Below are 24,484 nucleotides of genomic sequence, written 5' to 3'. Positions count from 1 at the left end.
TTCAATCTCCACCTTACACGGTGTACGATCCATTAGGTTCCTTTTAGCAAGGCAGTGGGCGATTAAAACCATTTCAAATCGATTGTGAATTGAAACTTACTTTCAATTCTCCCTTTAGTGATTATACACGTTTAGGGCTTCCACAAACCATGAGTGACACCTAGTAGCATATCATGGTTACCCAAGCTAATCAGAAGAGGTGGAGAACCTATTCAGTTTAGGATTACAAATGCAATACGGTCTTTCTCTAATACAATACTCTTGACCACATTGTTTGGTTTGATAGTTTATTCATGTCTACTATCCAATGTGATTCGTGTGCTTATATGATTACCTTGAATGTAATTTGGAACGACTTCCTAAATCTCATTTATACTCTGGCCAGAGATTCTTAATCATATCATAGAGTATTCTCCCTCAAACGGTTTGAAGGTTAGAGATCCCTTGTTGTGCATTCACTTGCCTCCATGGCTAAGTGGCTTAACCCCAACTATGCCATGGACACCCTCTGACGGGGTGACTTTGACATAGTCAAAGATCAAGGACCTAACCACAAGACAACCATGATGCCTCAGGTCAAAGGACTACTTTGCATTATCCCAACCATGAGTTCTCATGTGACATGAGTATGAGAACTCCTCGTTGATCGTGTTCAATGGACTCATTCGCTATTGAGCACCTACGTACTTGTCTTGGTGTCAGTCACACCAATGACTCGAGACCAGTCACTCTCCATGAGAGAAAACATAACACATACTGATCTTAACGGACTGTCAATGCCCAATTGGCAGTCCTATGATCAGGAACGTTTAGGATGTGTCTACGAAAGAATGGTCTCATGAATCTAACTTATTTAGATCGCATTCTCCCAATCACATATTCCTTGGACTTATCGTTTAAGCATATAACATTTATATAAGACGGCTTAAAACAATAATCTATGCCTCTTGATATTAAACTAGATTAGTTTAACATGTGAAATGTCCGTAAAGTATCATCATATGATTGGTTTTAGGGCACATTTCCAACACCTTCAGCTTAGGAACAATGCCCAAACATTGGTTGGAGCGTCAAAGTCGATTTGAGAACAAATCAAGGAACACCCAATTCTAGGGTTCCGGTGGATCAAGGCTGATTTCAGGCGGTTCCCGGCCGAATTGGACTTCGGCCCAGGTATGAAAGTTGTTCCCCTTGGCTTGTTTTACATTAAGTGAAATTTGGTAATTTTTGGAAATAGTTACATTTTTTCGGCGACTCGGGGCGGCGGCGTATGGGTTGAGACCCCACCTACCCTTCCTAGACTAATTTGAATACCCTGATTCCATATGTGATGTTCAATTGACGAAATTTCGTCGTATGACTATAGTTTTGATAAAGATCGCCACTTGGACATTATATGAATCAACGATCCGACCGTTAGATCATCACCAAACTTTAATATGTAATAGTACATAATATTTGAGGACGATAGGAAGTTACGGATCGGGAATCTGATGTACGGATCTTCCCGAATTGGATTTCTAAGTTTGTAAAATCAAACGTTGACTACCACTTGAATTTGTGATTGGCGGAGATCCAACCGTTGGATCATAATGAAATTTTAGTATGTTGTTCTAGAGGTATAATGTGGATGTTGAGAAGTTACATATCATAAATCTGATAGGCGGATATTTCAGTTTAGATTTCTAGGGTTGTGAACCCTATCATTGATCTTGATCGACGGTTGACTTTTTATAGTCAACCAAATCGAGTTTCTAGGGTGCTGTTTATCTTAGAGTGTTGTTGACATTTCATGAAGCTTGGTGGGCTCATTGCGCCGACGGGTGTCTTGTTTTATGTATGAGTGATTATAATATAGGTGATTTATATTGAATTGTTATTTTATTTTATTATCATTGATATATGTTTGTGAATTGTGAACTACGATTGGCTTGATCCCTCCAAAAGGTAGGTAGTCTAACGAGAAGTTAGATGCATGCATAAAATAAATGAGATTAAAATTTTAGTGGAAAATCGTCAAATTGAGAAATGTTAGAATGGTTAGTAACATAAAGGGTGACTGTGACATTTTCAGCCTACCACTAAAGGTAAATTACGAAATAAATTGGCGGGGTGTTACAACTCATATTTAGTGGTGGCTGCTGGTTTCCTCTTTAATTGTAGGGTTTATGTTGTTTTTTAGTTTGGTCATTTTGGGCTTTTATGTTGTATTTACTTTTTCTTGTTGGGCTTGTATTTATGTTATGGAATGGCTTTTGAGTAGGTCTGGCAAACGGGTCATGTCTATCGTGTTCGTGTCATTTTCGTGTAATACCTGTTATCTTAACCGTTATAACCCGTTAAGAAAAATATTTTTTTTTTCTTTCTTAAATTTGCACATACCACACATTGCCACATAAATATTACTTCAAAACATTAAAACACATTTGTCATTTAACTATTACATCTACACTCGAAAATAAGAGTCTAATAAACAAACATCCATACACTACTAGTCTATTACAAAATATTAAATGTGCAAGGATATGCAAAATGAAAGAGTTTTTGTTTTCAAGGTTGTGAAGTCTTTCTCAAAAGCTTAAACCTAATGGAACTCAAAGCTTGCATGTTATTCCTTTTACAAAATCCTCAATTTTCATCGATCATCATGACATAAGATTTTGTGGTATCCATTAGTTTAAATATTTTAAATTGAAAATCGAATTTATTCATTGTATTCATATAGGGTCAAGGAGTGTAGTTGTAAAAAATCATCAAAATCGGAGTTAAAATAACCGTTAAATCGTGATTTTTCGTCTCGAAAAGTTTTGTCCCGTTACTTGATCTCTAAATGTTTGTTTTTTACGATTTTTGACGTATGCAATCTTGAAGCATATACAAACAAGTTTGACGGTTGGATCGTTGAAATTAGTTTCGTAGAATGTGTATCCTATCAAAACAATAGATTCATTAACACTTAAGAGTTTATTTATACTTTCGTTAAGTATAACATAAGATTTTGTGTTATCCACCAGTGTAAATATTTTAAATTGAAGATCGAGTTCATTCATTGTATTTATATATGGTCAAGGAGTGTAGCTGTAAAAAATCATCAAAATCGGAGTTAAAATAACCGTTAAATTGTGATTTTTTGTTGATAACCGTCGAAAAGTTTTGTCCTGTTACTTTATCTCTGAATGTTTTTTTTTTGCAATTTTTGGTGTATGCGATCTCGAAGTATATACAAACATGTTTGACAGTTGGATCGTTGAAACTAGTTTCGTAGAATGCGTATCCCATCAAAACAATAGATTCACTAACAATTAAGAGTTTATTCATACTTTCAACATAAGATCCACTAGTATAAATATTTTAAATTGAAGATTGAGTTCATTCATTGTATTTATATAGGGTCAAGGAGTGTAGCTGTAAAAAAACCATCAAAATTGGAGTTAAAATAACCGTTAAATCTTGATTTTTTGTTGATAACCGTCGAAAAGTTTTGTCTCGTTACTTGATCTCTGAATGTTTGTTTTTTGCAATTTTTTACTGATGTGATCTCGAAGCATATACAAACAAGTTTGACGGTTAGATTGTTGAAATTAGTTTCATAGAATTCGTATCCCATCAAGTTCAATGGTGTATATATATATATATATTAAGTAGATTTAAATTTATATATTTTGTACGTATAACACTTAAGAAATTGAATGATATGTATATTAAAGCTGATCGAATGGTCATCAATTTTTAATATTTAATTTAGGGGCTTTTAGATCTAGCTCCAAAAACATAGATGGTTTTTAAGAGTGAGTCCAGTTATTTAATTACATATTTTTATTTCTTTTATACTCATTTTATGTTTTTAAAAAATATTAAAAATCAATTAAAATCTTCTAATATTATGCATTTTTCAACTCCAAAAAATTTAATTAATATCTTACAACAACAAAAACTAATATACTAACATAAATTATCTACAAAACATTTTATCTTAACTCAAGTAACAAATATATGAATATATCTTATACCTGTAAGCGAGATATAAAACCTAACTAAAAGGTAGGAAACAAATAATATACCTACAAGCAAGACACAATAATTTGTAACACGTTGATTATAAAAAAGAATCTGTCATATAGATACATAAAAATAATTAACCTATGATATAGGTTGATTATAAAAATTAAAAATAAAATCTATAAATGTAGTTTACAGCAGGAGGAAGAATAAGAAATAACAAAAAAAATAAAAATAAAAAGAAATAATCAAAGAGATAATTATGAAGAAATTTGATTTTTATAATAAATCTTATCATTGAATAGATAATTATTGATAATTAAATAATTAAATTTAAGGAATTGGATTTATTTTAATAAATTGGATTATTCCTACTATTTGGCTAAAAAAATGGGACTTATATCAAGTTTTCCCTTTAATTTAATATATACATATATATATATATATATATATATATATATATAATTATGATAGTTTTTAGGGAACTTTAACGAAAAGCACCCGGTACTGTTCACTTTAACGAAAAACCACATTTTTACACTAAAAAGTCAATCCTGGTACTATTCACTTTACCCTTTATTTTGTCCTTATCATTAAAATTCAAAGTTTTCAAACCCTTTTCATTAATTTTCCTTGGTTTTTAGGGGTATAAAATTGTTAAATTAATATATATATATAATTATTATAGTAGTTTTTCTAGGGTTATAAAATTAATTTTTTGCTTATCGTGTATCGTGTTACTCACATTTATACCTGAACCAACCTGTTATCTTAACAGGTGTTTATCGGGTTACCCGATAACGACCTAATTCGTTATCGTGTCGATCCGAGCACCTATTAATTTCGTGTCGTGTCGGGTTATCGGGTCGTGTTAGGAATTGTCAGACCTACTTTTGAGCTATCTTTTCCTTGTACTAATATCTCTACTAATTAATAAAACACTCATTGTCAATCAAAACCCTATCAAATTATCAGTTTAACCCATTTAATTAAAACAAAACATGAATAAGAAATATGGGGCAGAAATGTAATTTCACACAAACAAATTTTGTTTTTTTTTCAAAGCCTCACCTACTGTAATCCTAACATATCTCTAATAAAAAATAAAAAAAATAAAAACTTCCCATTCTCATATTCTCCATCACTCTCTTCTTCTCTCATTCTATTTCAAAAACAAAAATAAAAAAATTTCTCACACACTTTGTGTGTGGCTATATGCTAGTGTTTATTTAATGGAATGAAAGTAACTTAGTTTGACCGAAAAAGAAAGGGTAAATTACATAGTAGCCCCTCAGGTTTGAGGTCTATTACAACCTCATACAACAACTTTAAAACATTTCACTTTTATACATCCAGTACCATTTTATTTCAAAATAACACATCCGTTAGATTTTCCATCCATTAGTCTATTAAATGCTGATGTGACTACTACATTTATGCTGATGTGGCTGCCACATGGAAAAAAAATTATTTTTATTTAAAAAAAAAACCTAAATCTTTTAAATATTAAAATTAAAAAAAAAAAAAAAAAACTAGAAAATCCCAAAACCCAAATCCCTTCCTTCCCCCTACCCTTTCTGCAACTACCAAAATCCTCTTTTCTCCCCGCAACCCCCAAACCCATATCCCCCATCTTCATCTTCTTCCCTGCAACCTATAAATGATAACCCCCCCACCCCACCCGCGTCCCCCACCTCAAAACTAGAAACCCAGAACACCCCCCCACCTGCGACCCTCCCTCCATTCGCACCCACCCTCTTTCCTTCTCTACACACCCCCACTCTCCTCTACACACCCCTCATTCCACGAACCCGGTGATGGCAAGACGAGATCTGGGGTTTTTTTTTTTTCCTGGGTTACGGGTATGGGGTTGGGGGAAGAAGATGAAGATGGGGGAGAAGAGAGGGGAATAAAGGGGAAGATGGGGGGAAAAGACGAACCGAATGAGGGTTTTTTTTTTCTTCTTCCTTTTTTTTCTGGGTTGCAGGGAAGAAGATAAAGATGAAGGATATGGGTTTGGGGGTTGCGGGGAGAAGAGAGGAGGATGAGGGAAGGTTTCAATTTTTTTTTAATTTTTGAATTTTAATATTTAGAAGATTAAGGTTTAAAAAAAATTATTTTTTTGCCACGTGGCAACCACATCAGCACAAATGTGGCAGCCACGTCAACATTTAACAGCCTAATGGATGAAAAATCTAACGGAGGTGTTATTTTGAAATAAAATGGTATTGGATGTATGAAAGTGAAATGTTTTAAAATTGTTGTATGAGGTTGTAATAGACCTCAAACCTGAAGGGCTACTATGCAATTTACCCAAAAAGAAATGTGGGCTTCAATTCCTTATGACCCAAGTGACTTACAAATTGGTGGAGTTTCGAACTCAAGACGCATGGGTAGTAGACCACATGCAAAAGGGTTGTTGAAATATCTCCACGTGTTATGCTGTCAATTCATTAATAATACGATGTGTGCTTACTCTTACTCATTAATACTGTGTTTTATATTTTTCTTATAATACATAAATGAATAAAAGTTTACGCAAAATAACTTTCAGCAAACTCTCAATGAAAATGTCACATGGTTTCAGGTTTCGTGGTATATAATACCATACTTTTTTTTGTCAACAATGTACTATACACGTTATGCCATGTATTTTAATCCACCTCAACCTTTGCTTTTAATCCTTTTAAAATCTCCATAGTTTTCCCAAGGAAATAGAAAGTTAGAAACTAGAGAGCAAGAGAGGAGAAGAAAAAAATGTCCAAGGACTAGGTGGAACCTCTACTCGTTCCTCTCTTGGACATGGAAGAGCTCAAAAGCTGGCCGTTCTACAGAGCTATGATAGTTGCCACGCTTCTCTTCCTCTCTGTCGCATTTGCCACGGTCATCGGTCACTAGAAGCATGCCGCCCAGTGCGATGGTGTCGGCCTTCTTGGCATTTCTTGGGCCTTCAGCGGCATGATCTTCGTCCTCGTTTACTGCACAGCCGGAATCTCTGGTAGAATAAAAATATCACAGTCCATAATTATACATATTAACTTTGGAAATGTTCTCGTGATTGTTAGTTAGTACTTAGTAGGTAAGAACTTTCATAACATAACATTTGAAGTACTAAATAACCGTTAATCTAGTCTGGAATTTAATTAGAAATGTTAAAGTTTTAGCTCATGAACAAAAAAAAAAAAATATATATATATATATATATATATATATAATTTTTTTTTAATGTACAAGTGAAATTAGTGGTAGAGGAATTGAACCTCAAACGCAATTACAAATACTCTTAACTAATTGAATGATAAGCCGCTTGCAAAAACATTACCTCTTTATTCGACTTGTTATGGTGCCAAGTTGGCAGTATAATGATACATAAAACGATATAAATCAATGGCGATGAGTTTATAGTTTAATTGGTAAAGAGCATTCGCCTTTGCACTCGAGGTCCCAAGTTCAATTCTCCCTTATCTCAATTTCAGTTGTTTAAAATAAAATGAAAAATGTAAATTCACATCTTAGGGCTTTTGCGTAACTTGTCCTAAATCCCTCATAATATATAATAAAAAATGTTAATTCAAGTCCATAATGAGTGAGCAAACATTAGGAGTTATTTTTTTTTATTGAGACGGCCACACCACTATGCGACGCTACTAATTCACATGTTATAATACGAGTGGTAACACACATGACAGTCATAGAGAAAAACTACTCTAAATTAATGTTTAAACACTTTAATATATCTTTAAAGCCACTTAGTACTACGGTCTAGTGGTATTCCTCTTTACCGGTAAGTGAGAGGTCTTATGTTCGATTTTGGTCAAATACGAATTTGAACCACATTATTGCTATCCCATTGTGAGGCTAAACCCACCCCTCCCCTTAGTGTAGAATATATATATATATATATTTATATAACAGGAGGGCACATCAACCTAGCCGTGACTTTTGGGCTGCTAGTAGCAAGGAAAGTGTCGTTGGCTCGAGCGGCGGCGTACACGATTGCGCAATGCTTGGGAGGCATTTACAGCGTTAGGTTAGTGAATGCTTTGATGGAACATTACTACTACACGCATGGCGGTGGCCCCAACTCAGTGGTACCTGATGACTCCTAAGGCACTCAGTGGCGAAGCCAGAATTTCGGGTTAGTAGGGGCCTCTCACAAATATTTAAAAAAAAATTAAATCGATAATAGTTACAAAACTGTTAACCAAAACATCATAGTATATATATGAAAATTAACCAAAATTCAAAATAACATAGCATTGATAATATTACATATTCCTAATAATTAAAATAATTGTCCTCGACGAGTTTTCATATTTTGAAACCGTTGAATAATATATATATATATATATATATATATATATATATATATGCTAATTTTACAAACTAAAACAAATTAGGCAATAGTTAAGAGAAATTGCAAGACATCAATTTAATTATAATTTATAAACAAAAAATTGTAAGAGGAATTGAGAGTAAAATACATACTTTGGGTTGTTGACCAATTAACAAAACTTCAATGTCTTTTATTTGATGGAATGATGGAATAATGAAATTCTTTAATCTGCAAAAAAAAATATTATTTGTTAAATTAATTTACAATTGTAGGTGACAACATATATGAATTAGCAAATTGCAAAAAAATTGAAAATGACAACTTTGAAGATTCGAAGTTCATACCCTTGAGGATCATGGAACTTGAAGACTGATTGAAAAGCAATACACAAATATCAACCCTAACCCAGACTGGCAGACTGTAGTCGGCTTGTGACAGCCCGTCCCTAATTTTAAGAGTTTTTAAAGTTTTAATAAAGGATTTTACAAAAATGCCCTTTGAGGCACGCACATTATTCGAGGTTAATCGTTGTGTTGTGCCATCTAAGATTTGTTTTCTTAACATATCCTCGTAGTACTCATCGCTACGGACGTGTGGGCGCTGACGGTTCGTGATTTGGAGTTATATCGAAAAAGTTATTAACGTTTGAAATTTAGGATTTTAAGGAATTATAATTTTAGTAAAATCCAGAATTTCTTTTATGAAAATGGACGGCCCAGATTTAATGAAGAATGAAATGGATGCCTTGGATGTAAGAGAAAGAAAATAAAAATAAAAAGATGAAAGAAGGTTTTGTGTGTGTGTGTGTACGTGAAAGGAAGAAGAAGAAGATGGAGGATTGGGCAAAGCTGCCCAATCGAAACAGGAGAGAGAGAGGAGTTGGGCCAACCAGAAAGAAGAGAAAGTGGAGGACCAATCAGAGGGAGAAGAAAGGAGGAAAGGAGAGAGGGCGAGAAGCGGAGGAGAGAAGGAAGGAAACGGGTTTTCCCCCAACCCGTTTACCTGCGCACCCACCTCCATTTTTCCGATGATTTTCACCAGATATCTCACGAATTGGATCAAGGTACCACTCCCAATCAACACCTAGGCCTTCCCTCTTCATGTTTGAACCCAAAAATCATGAAATTTGATGGTGATTTGGTGAAAACCGCACCCGTGGGTGCCGCGACTTTTTGTTCAAATTGTTCAAATCTTGAAATGTTTTCTTTCAATTACTAACACCATTAGCATTCCCCTAGGATCTGGAACAAAGCCCAAGCATTGGTTGGGACGACGGAATTGATTTGAAGGTTGAATTGAAAACACCCAATTCTAGGGTTCTTCACGGTTTTGGTGAAATTGGAGCTCTTCCAGGCCAAATTGGCCTTGTCCACAGGTATAAAGTTTACTCTACTCGTTGAGATCTTCAATTCTGTATTTTTTGAGAATTTTTGGAAATAGTTGGATTTTCCGGAGAGTCGGGGCGGCCAACCACCACCCGCGGCGGCCCGTGCGGTGGCGCATGGCCAATGGCCCGCCAATATCATTCTTGGCATGTGTTTAAGGTTCTGGGTTCAGTTTTGATAATTGATGGACGTAAATTGAATAATTGAACCTATGTTCGTTACGATTCGTGGTTAGGTGAAAATGTGAATTGACGATCCGACCGTTGGATCATCACCAAACTTTGATACGTTGTAATACGTAATATTTGAGGATTATAGGAACTTACGGATTGGGAATCCGATTTACGGATCTTCCGGAATTGGAGTTGTAAGTTCATAAAATAAAATGTTAATTGTCACTTGGTTTTGGAAATTGACGGAGATCCGACCGTTGGATGGTAATGAAATTTTAGGATGTTGTCCTAGAGGTATATTGTGGACCTCTGGAAGTTATGGATTTGAAATCTGAGTTGCAGATCTTCCGGATCGAACTGCGTAGTGATGTGTTTTATATAAGTTATATTCTATCGATATGATTTCTGAGGTTGGATTTGATCATTGTTCTAGGCGCTGATCATCATGACGCCTTGATGTGTTGTGCTAGGGAGTTGTTGGGCGAACTCCAGGTGAGTGGGCAGTACTTTCTATTTATACCTATATACTATGAATTTTCCCAGAAATTGAGTTTTAATGAAAGTATGTTTCTAAAATGCCATGCATGCATAATATGAATGATATGAACGATATGAGTTATATGAATTGATAATTGATGCATATATATATGTGAATTGGTGCTGTGGACGCACATGTAAGTATCAGGTGAGTTTTATATTATTCATGTGAATCATTGATGATGTATATTATGTTGATAGCTCATAACCTGCAATCATGGTGTTAGTGCTTATATTATTCACCTCGCACCGCACGCTCACCTTGGATCCAAGTAAGTGCATGTCGTACAGACCATGAGAGGGTTCTGACATGTCGTACAGACCATGAGAGGGTTCCGACTGATAGGTGACCTTAGATTATGTGCACAGATTATTGATGAGAGAAGCACTAGAGCGTATTATTACACCATTCATGTCGTACAGACTACTTCAGGTAGTTCCGACTTATATGCAGTGTAGTGCCGTACAGGTCACCGAGGTGACTCCGGTTGGATTGGATGTTGAGCTATAGAATTAACCGTACAGGACCAACTGCAGGGTCTCCGGTTAATTCATCATTTCACCTGTTACATTGATGCATCATTCATTCTGTTTTTGAAATTATAACATGGCATACTTTCTAGTTTTTGAGAAAAATTGATGATTTGAGATTTATGAAAAGTATTATGCTATTATGCTATTTTCTGGGAAAGTATACAGGTTTTACAGCGAGGGGTTAGAAATGTTTTAAATGAAAAGTTTTCGAAAAACTTTGTTTTATTGACCCACTCAATTTTGTTTTGCGCCCCTCCAGGTTCTAGATAGCAGAGCTTTGGTGGCCACGAGGAATCCAACGGTGTTCTGACAGAATTCACAAAAGTAGGACTCACCATCGGGTGTTTCATCTTAGTAATTGTATTTTTAAAGCTTCCGAACTGTGTAAATGGTTACGTCACTCTCACGTGACGGCCAGCATGCCCTCCTTCGGGACGGGGTGTGTCAAGGCTAGAAACTTGGAGAATAATGAAATACTAATTTTTATTATTGGGAAAAGAAATATAAGTGTTGGAAGTTGGAATAGGTAGGCTTTAGGGTTAGACTAGATTACATAAATATCTTTAAAATATTTAAAAAGGACCGGATCTTTTGTCTAGGAAATTAGAATGGTTGAAAAAATCATGGAAAAGTGATAAAAAAAATAAAAAAATAAGTAGTACTAATTTGTTTTTATAAACAAAAGTAGGATGGGCCTAAGACTACTGTGGTCCTATGGTCCATCCGCCCCTGAAGGCACTGCTTTGGGAGCTGAGATCGTTAGTACTTTTCAGCTGGTTTACATTGTCTTCTCAGCCACCGACCCCAATAGCTGCACACGCCACTCCCACGTGCCTGTGAGTAATGACTTCAGTTTGCTTCACCATAAAGTTTAATGCTATTGGGATTATGAGTAATCCTCACATATGTTATGTTTATTTTTATGATCAATTACCTGTGTGTCTTAAAGTATTTTTCGATCATAGATACATGTAACTGCCGTAATAAAGTCTTGCATGCATTAATAGTCAAAAAATCAGCGGGCGTGAGTGATCCTAGTAGGAATGCACCTTATCGATGGGGTTGTGTGGTATTTTCCATATAAAACTTTTTAAACTTTTCTAACACTTGGACGAAGTGTTGAAAGCTAAAAGATACAATTTAAAATTAGTGGTATAAAACAGTTTTTTACTTCACTATTAGTCAAGTGGCTGTTCTTGTCTAGAAAAACCTACCCATCACATGTTGTGTACACCTTTTTGTCATCGCATATCACTAATTATGTGATGAGAGAGACATTGAGAGGTGTATACTGTTGGAAATTATATATTATAGTATAAAATATTGTAATATATAATTTTAATAATTGAATGAAAAATAATGTTAACCATATTTCTTAGAAATGTTATGTTATTTAGGTGCATTCCCTTATTAAATGATGTATACTTATAGATGAAAAGTTACATCACTTTAACAAGAAGTACTTGGGGTTTATATAAACTCATGAAACCATCATCATTAAGACAGAAAATTAGAGTTAATTTTTACTCTTCAGAAATAGGGTTTCCCCACTTTGTTTCTCAAATGTTTCGTGTGTCAAATTCTGAGTCGTGTCTTGAGAGTATGGAATATATAAAGTTCGCCAGAGTCCGAAGATTGAAGTGCTTTGACTTCGGATTATAGATTGTTGAATCTTGGGAGATGGACGCCTACCGAACTACAAGCACAAGAGTAGAGGCGAAATTCTATCTTTGGGACATTGCATTTATGCAAGCCTCAATCTCCAAGTTTGTCAGTTATTCTAACTTTCTCTCTAGTTGTTTATATTAATCTCATATATAATTGATGTTGTGAATTTCTTTATGATTATTATTATTGAAATTCTTGTGTTATTTTTCATATTTTCTAATATTGCTCCAACATATACAACGTGTACCTATGAGAGTTCCTATCATTTTTCTTAGGGGCATTTCAAGTAGACTACACAAATTCCAGTCAAATCCTCAAATAACAAAGACAAATTTGAGTGAAGCCAAGTCAAAAGCACTCTGCTTGGCTTATTTTGTTACGTTTTTAGGACTCCAAAATCACTTGTTCACAAGTCACAACAATGATAGATCTTGTAATGTCAAGCTCTTAAATCTAGTTCAAACAAACTTTGATTCATGGCCAATGGATAAGCATTCACGATAAACGCGACAAATAACAATGATCCCTGATACTTATATGCAAAAATTTCAATTCTCTATTGATTTCTCTATGAAGACAAAAGTAAAAGGCCAAAGAATCCAACTACAAGAAACTGGGATTGTAAAAGAGAAGGGAGCTTGAGTTCGAGGTGATTACTTCACAGTTGAAATGGGAAAATTATAATGGAAAAAGTATGATGGGGCAAGGAATGAACCCAGCAAGCAGGTTTGCATCAATATGCTTGGAGTGAATAGCTTCCATGCTTATGACAACTAAATCCAAATTCAGGTCATCAACAACCTCGCCAATGATGGTTGTTGACTTGTTCCCTTCCACAAGTCGCTCTAACAGCTTGTATTCTTGGAACCCACATATCAGTAAATATAATGGTAAAAATAACGTTAGTGCTAAATTTGTTGTTATATGCATCTATAAATTAGTAAGTGTTTGGGTTAAAACTTGAACTTTGGGCTTGAAAGGTAGTTAGCCCAAAAGGAGGTCCAGAAGAAAGGAAGCCCGAGGCTTAGCCAAAGCCCAGAAGGCGGAATAGGCCTTTTTCCCGACTAAGTGTAGATCACTCAAGCCACCTGCTCACCTATCTAGGGGTCAAGTGGTGTAGACTAGCTAGCTAATCAACCCAAAAGTACTTTACAATGGCAGGATAAGTAAAAAGCTAATGAGTCACTACCCTTCAGAGGCATTCGGACAAGATCAATACTGCAGGCAGCCAAGCCAAATCGTCTATAAAAGGAGAAAGAAAAATCAAAGATAATGACACTCAATCAAACAAACAAATACACAAACTCTGCTCAAGCCAGATTTGCATACGAAGCTGTAGTCAGCACCAAGCCTTCATCCTTTTCGGGATCAACCTTCACCAAAAAAGCCATTGTAAAAGCTCTGCTACCTTGTTTAAATCTTGCTGTAGTATCGATTCTCTCCTATAAACTCATCTCCCAATCTCCCCTTCTAGCATTCAAACCCTTTGTAAATCACAAAGAGAGGAAGTTGCAAGACGATTAACCTTACCCGACAAGGTGAAACCTTGCCCCGACCTCATTTGTTTTAGTCTTTTCATTCATAAATCTAGTAATATGATGTATATTTCCATCTGCATCCAAGTTATTTCTAGCCAATTTATGATTAAAAGACTTCTAAGTTCTAACCATTCGGGCATACAAGATTGATAAATTAAAAGTCATTGGTCTCAAGGCATAAAAAAGAACTTTATGTGGATTTAACCCATCCACGACAATCCTTGATAACAAGAAGTCTGAAGTTACTTAGGGCGCAAGTAATTAGCTTATTTTCTTAGTTTTGCTTCTGTTATATCATGATTACCACAGAACGCTTGAGTATAGAATTAATTCTGATGGGAAGCCTCAAGGCCTATACCTAAGGCCCGACAAAGGCACCTATCTGAATTCGTTCTGCTCTACGGGCTCGGGCGATTAAAGTATAACAGTTGTGATACTTCCGCAACAATGAAACAACCAATATATGTTCGAGTACTTGGTTAGTTCTGGTTATAAGCCTCAAGGCCTACACCTAAGGCCCCACAAAGGCACATGTCAAAATTAACTTGTTCTCTCGGGCATATATAATCAAACAACTTAACATCGGTTTTACATCTGTCATGCTAAAAATGGCAGTGACACGCCTGAATACTTAAAGTTAATTTTGATTGTGAGCCTCAAGGCCTACACCTAAGGCCATACAAAGGCACCTTTCAGAATTAACTTTGTCATTCTCTTACAGCCCGCCAATAAGTAGAAGCCCGACAGACGATATCAACCGGCGCCAACCTCTCGGGGAGCTGTGTGCTCGTTGGCTAGGAAACGTCCCCACTGGATATTCTTCCAGACGAACAGTAAGTACATAAACAACCAAATTGTCTAACAAGTATAATGATGTAACTATAATTTCACACACCCTATTTGACACGCCTGACCCTGATATTCACCAAACACCAGGGTAGGCACATGCTAGCCAACACCCGAAAGTGACGAAGCCATGTTAGGATGTATGAGAACCAAAGAATATAAATAAGAGTTATGAATTTGAATTTAAATTTAAATGTAACTAGAACACTAAAATATAAAAAAAATACAAAATTGAATGAACGAAGGAATGGGTCCTACATCGAGAGGACTTCGAGATGCCGATGCGGAAGTGCCTTGACACCGGGATGGTACGCCTCGATTTTAAGTCCTGAGGGGGCGCAAAACAAACATGAGTGGACCAAGTTATATATAAATAATACTGAAACAATTTTTCAACGTACTAACCCCCAAAGTTTTATGAAAACTCAAAAGCATAATATGTAATAGGTTTTTCTGAAAACCCTATCATGCCATAAAACTTTTTATAAAACATATCTCGTATATAATGTGCTAACTAGTGGTATCAGCATCGCCCATACGCACAGAACAGTGCCCTACACATGCCCGCCCGAAGGCAATAGAAGTATCATCTCCCATACGCACAAAACAGTGCCCTACACACGCCTGTCCGAAGGCAATATAAGTATCATTGCCCGTAGGCAGAACAGTGACCACTAGCTAAGCACAAAACGTTGGATATAATCTTTCCAACATAAATACATATATCTCAAAAGCATCTTCATAGCATATAGTCATCCATCATATATACTACAAAGAACATAAGTTCGATAAAGTATAGTATTCCAAAATATTCTCAGTAAAGCATGATAATCATAAAGTGTAAATCTAATTTACTCATAAAACATAACCATTAAACCATATTTTTCATGTGTGCATTTCTACTATTAAAATATGCATTTTAGAAGGGGTCCACTCACAGATAATTCGCTGCCGAAGAGCTACGCAAACAAGTGAAGCACAAATAATTGCCTCTAAGCACATAAATGGTCCAATTAATAGAACTATAATCAAACGATTGAATTTAGGAAAACAGATTCAGGATGTCGAAAGTAGCCTATGAGAGGTCTCATCTGAAACCTGAAAAAGTCAACTTTGACCGTTGACCAATCAACGGTCAGCGTTGACCGAGTCAACGGTCAGACCGGGTCAACGACTGGGTCAGGTTTAATCCAGTTTAGGTCTTGGGCTTAACGGGCCAGGTTCTAAGGCCCAAAGGCCTTGGTTCCAAGGAACCATACCGCAAGGTTCACTGGGCCGAACACCCGTTTCACACGGCCCGAAGGCCTAGTTTGGGTTTGGGGTTCTAATGGATCCGGGCCTAGGGTTTTGGGTTAGTAAATTGGGCTGGTGCCAATGCTTGGTTGGGGTTGGGTTTTCAGGCCTAGCCAGTTTCTTGCCGGGGAAGAAAGTCGAAGCTCACCTAGCTTCAGTCGACGGCAAACCAACTCCTTAGGGCACGATCTAAGTATCAAAATGAAGAGTGAGACAAGGGGAATAGTTTTCTTACCTTCGATACATCGTGGAGTGATCGATGAGTTTGAATTGAAGTCTAGCTTATTGCAATACATTCCCAAGTACCATAGGCTGTCCATGAAAGATCCAAACAAGCATCTTAAGGAGTTTGAAGTGGCATGTTCGAGTATGACACCCATCAATGTCGATGGGAATATTATGAAGATGAAGACTTTTCCATTCTTTCTTTTGGAAAAGACTAAAGATTGGCACCCGAAATCGTCACTTCTTGGGAAAGCATGAAGTGAGCATTCTTAGAAAAGTTTTTCCCAACTTCGAGAGTCATTCTCTTGAGGAAGAGAATTAGTGGCATTCAACAAAGCCAAGGAGAATCATTTCCAGCGTATTATGAGCGTTTTAAGACTCTAGTTGCATTGTGCCCTCAACATCAAATGAAGGAGGAACTTTTGCTTCAATATTTCTACGAGGGACTCCTACCAATTGAGAGACGAATGTTAGATGCTTCAGCGGGAAGTGCTTTGGTTGACAAGATTCCAGTTGCTGCAAAGATCTTAATTGCAAATCGAGTCTTGAATGCACAACAATATGAAGGAGTTGGAGGAAGAGACACCCCACGACATCAACAACAAGTGAATGAGGTAAGAACAATTTCTGAAATTCAATCTTAATTAGCTAACCTCACTATGCTTGTATCTCAGGTTGCCGAAGGATGCAAAATGCAAGGAATTACACCAAGTGTATGTGAAGTGTGCTCTATGCAAGGACATCTCAATGATCAATGTCCTCAAGTGATAGAGAATGGAGGATGAGAAAATGCCAATGCCATAGGTTATCAAGGCCAAAATCAGCAAATGAATGATCCATACTCAAATACATACAATCCGGGATGGAGAGACCACCCAAATTTCAAGTGGAGGGAGCCTCAACAAAGAGGATTTCGATAGCCACCCCCTGGGATATATCAAAGGGCATTTGCACAATCTCAACCAAACTCAGGTTCACTATTTGATAATGATCAAGCTATTCAATTACTAACTTCTATATCGCAGAGATTACAAAATCAAAATAATCGAATAGCAAATCAAGACAAGGAGATGAGTGACACGAAGAAGCAAATAGGGCAGATTTCAGAGTTCCTTGGGCAATTTAAAGAACAAGGCAAACTTCATAGTTCAATCGTTATGAATCCAAAGGGAGACTTTGAAACCGCCAAGGCCATCACGTTGAGAAGTGGCAAGCAGGTTGGAACCGACCCACAACAATCCAAATCAATTCAAAAGGAGGACGAGAAGTTGTTGCTTGAAGAGGAGGAAGAAGTCAAGCCCACGACAAGGGTAGAAAAACCCTTGTCGTAGCCCCCTAAAGCTTTTAAGCCATCCACCACAGGTAAGGTTGTTCCAAATTTGACTCATTCTAACCATATTCCACCTTTCCCTTGCAAATTTATGCAAGTTAGGACCGAAAATGATGAAAAAGACATCTTAGAGACTTTCATGAAGATGCAAGTCAATATTCCATTCCTTGATGCAATAAAGAAAAATTCAAAGTATGCTAAGTTTTTTAAGAAGCTTTGTACAACAAGGAAACAGATTTCGGAAAAGGACGTGGTACATGTAAGTGACAACGTCTCTGCAATGTTGCAAAGAAAGCTGCCACCTAAATGCAAAGATCCAGGTAGTTTCATTATCCCTTGTGTAATTGGTAATACAAGGTTTGAACATGCTATGCTAGATTCAGGTGCATCAATTAATGTCATGTCATATTCTGTTTATGCATCTATGAATCTAGGAGAGCTTAAAAATGATGGTGTTATTATTCAATTAGCCGATCGATCTAATGCATACCCGAAATGAGTGTTGGAAGTTATTTTGGTGCAGGTAGATCACTTGATTTTTCCTGCAGATTTCTACGTGCTTGACATGGAGGACTCAGGCCACTCTCCACCATCGCCACTCTTACTTGGACGACCTTTCATGAAAACTACCCACACCAAGATTGACGTGGCCAATGGAGCTTTAACTATGGAGTTTGGTGGTAATATGATCAACTTTAAAGTTTCTGAATTTATTAAGAATCCTAATGATGTTCATCCTTGTTTTATAATGTGGAGTGTTGGCAAAACAAGGATGAACATCATTACGATTCTTAACAGATTCAGAAACTTTAAAGTTGATCATATCATCACCAAACTCCATAGTTAAGGCTCTCTTGGCCACGTCAATCTTGGTGTGGGCAGTTTTCATGAAAGGTCGTCCAAGTAAGAGTGGCGATGGTGTAGAGTGGCCTGAGTCCTCCATGTCAAGCATGTAGAAATCTGCATTAAAAATCAAGTGGTCTACCTGCACCAAAACATCTTCCAACACTCATTTCGGGTATGCATTAGATCGATCGGCTAATTAAATAATAACACCATCATTTTTAAGCTCTCTTAGATTCATAGATGCATAAACAGAATATGGCATGACATTAATTGATGCACCTAAATCTAGCATAGCATGTTCAAACCTTGTATTACCAATTACACAATGGATAGTGAAACTACCTGGATCTTTGCATGCAGCTTTCTTTGCAACATTGCAGAGACATTCTCACTTACATGTACCACCTCCATCTCCGAAATCTGTTTCCTTGTTGTACAAAGCTTCTTAAAAAACTTAGCATACTTTGAATTTTGCTTTATTGCATCAAGGAATGGGATATTGACTTGCACCTTCCTGAAAGTCTCTAAGATGTATTTTTCATCCTTTTTGGTCCTAACTTGCATAAATTTGCGAGGGAAATGTGCATTGGGTGGAATAGGGTTAGAATTAGTCAAATTTGGAACAACCTTACTTGTGGTGGATGGCTTAGAAGCTTTAGAGGGCTGCGGCAAGGGTTTTTCTACCTTTGCCGTGGGCTTGACTTCTTCCTCCTCTTTGAGCAACAACTTATCGTCCTCCTTTTGAATTGATTTGGATGGTTGTGGGTCGGTTCCAACCTACTTGCCACTTCTCAACGTGATGACCTTGGCGGTTTCAAAGTCTCCCTTTGGATTCACAATGATTGAACTATGAAGTTTGCCTTGTTCTCTAAACTGCCCAAGGAACTCTGAAATCTGCCCTATTTGCTTCTTCGTGTCACTCATCTCCTTGTCTTGATTTGCTATTCGATTATTTTGATTTTGTAATCCCTGCGATACAGAAGTTAGTAATTGAATAGCTTGATCATTATCAAATAGCGAACCTGAGTTTGGTTGAGCTGTTTGTTATTAAGGTTGAGATTGTGCAAATGGCCTTTGATATATCCCAGAGGGTGGCTGTCGAAATCCTCCTTGTTAAGGTTGTTGAGGCTCTCTCCACTTGAAATTTTGGTGATCTCTCCATCCCGGATTGTATGTATTTGAGTATGGATCATTCCTTTGCTGATTTTGGCCTTGATAACCTATGGCAATGACACTTTCTCATCCTTCATTCTCTATCAATTGAGGACATTAATCATTGAGATGTCCTTGCATAGAGCACACTCCACATACACTTGGTGTAATTCTTTGCATCTTTCGGCAACCTGAGATACAAGCATAGTGAGGTTAGCTAATTGAAATTGAATTTCAGAAATTGCACTTACCTCATTCACATGTTGTTGATGCCGTGGGGTGTCTCTTCCTCCAACTCATTCATATTGTTATGCATTGAAGGCTCGATTTGCAATTAAGATCTTTGCAGCAACTGGAGTCTTGTCAACCAAAACACTTCCCACTGAAGCATCTAACATTTGTCTCTCAATTGGTAGGAGTCCCTCGTAGAAATATTGAAGCAAAAGTTCTTCCTTCATTTGATGTTGAGGGCACGATACAACTAGAGTCTTAAAACGCTATAATACGCTGGAAAGGATTCTTCTTGGCTTTGTTGAATGCCACTAATTCTCTTCCTCAAGAGAATGACTCTCGAAGTTGGGAAAAACTTTTCTAAGAATGCTCGCTTCATGCTTTCCTAAGAAGTGACGGTTCCGGATGCCAATTCGTATAGCCAATCTTTAGCCTTTTCCAAAAAAGAAAATGGAAAGGCCTTCATCTTCAGAATGTTCCCATCGATATTGATGGGTGTCATGCTCGAACATGCCACTTCAAACTCCTTAAGATGCTTGTTTGGATCTTCCATGGACAGCCCATGGTACTTAGGAATGTGTTGCAATAAGCTAGACTTCAATTCAAACTCATCAGTTTTTCCTTGGGCAGCCACGAGATATGGAATGCAAAGGGGCACGACATTGTCCAACCCCAAGGCTGAAAGTTCTTTGATTGTACGATTGTCCGCTGTCATGACTTGTTCTTCTTCTTCTTCAAATTCAGATCCGGCCTCTGAACTTGAACTACGTGGACAGGTTCTGGTTGCTTCCTCTTTCTTCTCAAAGTTCGTCGAACACCAAGATGTTTGCACTAATAAGTTAAGAACTACGAGTCATAAACTAGTACCTGAAACAAGGAACAAAAACAACTTAGCAACCAAGTAGGAGGCACGGCAAAGATAGACACAAACACACACAAACACACGAACACACTTTGACACTAAAAGAAAACACAAAGACACGACACAAACAAAGGAGATTAGCAAGTTTGCTAATCCTCGACAACGGCGCCAAAATTCGATGTGAAATTTAACTAACACACAAATTAAACCCTATTAAACATGTAGTTGTAATATGAAGCAAGTAGGGATCGTTCTAGGCCGGAGATTAACTAGGGATGCTAATCAACACAAATAAGACTCAAAAACACTAAACTAGACTCTATATACTTAAAGCTAACTTAAATGACTCAAAACCAGTGTTCTAAAAATCGGCCTAGGCGTTGGGCGGTGGCCAACCGCCGGGATTAACGCAAAATCGGAAGAAAAATCGGGACAAGGATTAGGCGGGTGCTGAGGCGGCCCTTGGGCGGCCTAGGCGGGCGACTGGGTGGCCTAGGCGGTCTGGGAATTTCAATTTTTTCTGTGTTCGAACTTGAGAAAGGATGAATGCTTCTGGTTTTTCTAGGCTTCTGGTGGTCTGTGTTCGCGAAAGAGGAAGAATATGAGAGAATTAGTTTCTCTCTCTTCTTTCCACACCCACCCACGTGATCTTGTAAACTTTTTTTTATTTTTTTATTTTTTTTCCATTCAAATGTGGACAGCTAGCCTTGACTTTTCTTAAAGAAAAAAGGCTGTCAGACTATTTACTTTTGTGGCATCAAGTGCTATGGATTTTTTTGTAGATAGCGATGGAGCACTCATCTCTTCCTGGACAAAGGGCAGACTAGCTGCCATCTACAAAAAATTAATAGCCTGACAAAAAATTATTTTTTTCTCATTAAAAAAACATTGATTGTCAAGTTATCAGTTCATAGCATCAAGTGCTATGGATTTTTTGGACTTGTTAGATACACATTTTATTATTCTTTTACTATCTTATTCAGAGATTTCATGTAAGTATAATTTTTTGTAAGTATCAGTATACATTTATTTACAAGATATATAAGAAATTTACCTAAATCCGCCTAGGCGCCTGCCTAGCCGCCTAGGCGCTAGGCGCCAGTCCGCCGCCTGACTAGCGCCTAGATTTTTTTAGAACCTTGCTCAAAACAACAACAAACAATCAAAAACTCAATTCTAGACCTAACAAGGGATTTTGAAGAAAATAAGACTTAACTTGACTTAAAAGATTAAAAGAAAACAGATTATGACTCAACTAACAAGACTTGGCTGGGTTTAGCTCGAAAGTCACGAGGGTTCGCCGGAGCATTTCCTAGGTTTCTAGGCTTCATCGAGCTTCATAGAGACGAGGGGGAAGGAAGGGAGGTTCTCGCGAGAGTGATGGTATTGGTGCCGTCGTCGGGGTGCCTCGATTTGGGTGTTAGGGTGCCTTGGGTGTCGTCGAGAAAAGGAAAGGGAAAGGGGTCATGAGAGAGAGCTAAGAGAGAGAGTGTGTTGACTCGGGGGAAGGGAAAGAGAGAAGAAGAGAAAGATGAGAGACTGCCACGTGGTAGCCAAGGAAGAGAGGGGAACCAGGGGACCAAAACAGGGATGGGCTCCTTGGGCACACCATTTATCACCAAAAAGCAATATTTTAAACAAATAAAACCCAACCAAAGTGAAAAAAACGGGAATACCGTTTCGTTTCGTAAATCACAGGACGGGTTGTCACACTATTCTCTTAAGTAGTACTTGGTCAGCAATCGGCTACAATATTCTTACAACACAATCATACATGTTGGAGCCATCTACGAGGCCAACTTTCCCAGATTCTTCTATTGTACTTTCAAGCGTTTTTTGACAAAAATAACCAAATTTAACAAGATTTGATGCTTCATCCCTTTCCTATTACTTGAACCCCGTCAACCATCAGAATTACCAACTAGAAAACCATCGCTTTCCTCTTCTTTTTTTCCCTAATGAAATACGACTCCTTTTCATTGTCATTCTGCTCCGTTGTTTTGATTCAGTCAGCAACATCAACACATCAACTTATTGTGAAAAATTGCATCTTATTGCAATACACCTATGAAAACTCAATCGACATAACTGAATCGACACAATCATATAATATCTATGTTTTTGTTCTCTATTAATCAATCAGCTCTAACATTTCACATTCCCTTTACTCGTGTACGATAAATATTCAAAGTTGTAATATCCAAATTCCACATGAGACAATACACAAACCTTCAGAGAGATGCCAGCGGATAGTCGAACCTTCTGCTGTTCATCGATCACTGCAAAACAACACAAAGTTATATATTCCTACTCTACATTTACTGAATCAATTCCAAAAAGGTCTGTACAGTAACGAAAAGCTCTATATATAAAGCTTGGTTTCGACACCGTAATACACAATGTAAAAACAGAGAGAGCAATTCTCATCAGTAAACATACCCACAACCGTAATGTCAGACCCATACTTCTTCGCCAAAGCAGCAACAGTAGCTATAGCCTGTAAAAAAAAAAAAAAATCAAACTTTTTACCTGGATCATCACACAATGGCAGCCACGAAAATTACCCAGGTAGAAAAAGAAGGAAAAATTACCTGTCTCGTGCCCTCGGAGAGATATGGGTTCCCATCGGTGATGGGCAGCAGAAGATGCTTTGAAGTTAGTGAAGGCGTCCGCAGCTGAACTCGCCTGATACTCCTGGGGCTCCACCTGCGCCGACGGCGGAGAACTGTAATTACCTTTATGCCCTGGAATTCGGGACCTTAACAACAAGGAGAGATTGCGAGGTTTGAGAGGAAGAGAAATGGAGGAAAAAGAAGGAGGAAGAGGAAGAGGAGATTTCAGAATCGAAGTCTTTGGGTGCTTTGAAGTTTTGAGAAGAATGGATATTGGGTGGTGAGCAAAAGCCATAGGAGGGCTGGTCGAGATCCGAGTTGTCGACCTCAGCGAGTTCACTCGGTGAAGCAGAGGAGGGAGGAAGAAGATTCGGGCTGCATGCTTTCGAGAAAGCGCCATAAAAAATTGCCTTCAAAAATTGGTTTTGCCTTTGGGTTTTTCGGATAAATTTCATTGAGCCTTTTAAGTTGGGCCTGTTAAAGGTGCTCCACTAACAGTCCTGGACAGAAGGAATATTAACATGCATAAAACATTAGGAAAACTAATGAAAAGGGCTTGAAAACTTTGAGTTTTAATGATAAGGACAAAATAAAGGGTAAAGTGAATAGTATCAGGATTGACTTTTTAGTGTAAAAATGTGATTTTTCGTTAAAGTGAACAGTACCGGATGCTTTTCGTTAAAGTTCCCTAAAACATTCCTTGACAGCTAGGTTAGCACGTGAAGATGTATCGTTGTTCTGGACAGCAAGGGCACATGCATCATGGATGTGGACAGCAAGGTCACTGCATGTGTATTCTGACTGCTGCATCGTGGACAGCAAGGACGCCACTTCCAATGCTTTTGTTTATTGCATGTGTGTGTAATAAAATGTATATAAACTCTGCTGCAATTGTAGCAGAACCTTAATTCAAAACA

The 24,484-nt window shown here is 37.4% G+C and overlaps 1 pseudogene; it reads right to left on the bottom strand.

Moving 5' to 3' along the window:
* Positions 1-15,157: 15,157 nt before the first annotated feature.
* Positions 15,158-24,027, bottom strand: LOC126604904 (uncharacterized; annotated as a pseudogene).
* Between the last annotated feature and the right edge of the window lie 457 nt (positions 24,028-24,484).

Source organism: Malus sylvestris, chromosome 15 (assembly GCF_916048215.2).
Source record: "Malus sylvestris chromosome 15, drMalSylv7.2, whole genome shotgun sequence".
Lineage (NCBI taxonomy): Eukaryota > Viridiplantae > Streptophyta > Magnoliopsida > Rosales > Rosaceae > Malus > Malus sylvestris.
The sequence above is the reverse complement of the archived record's forward strand: the minus strand, read 5'-3'. Positions and strand labels throughout refer to the sequence as shown.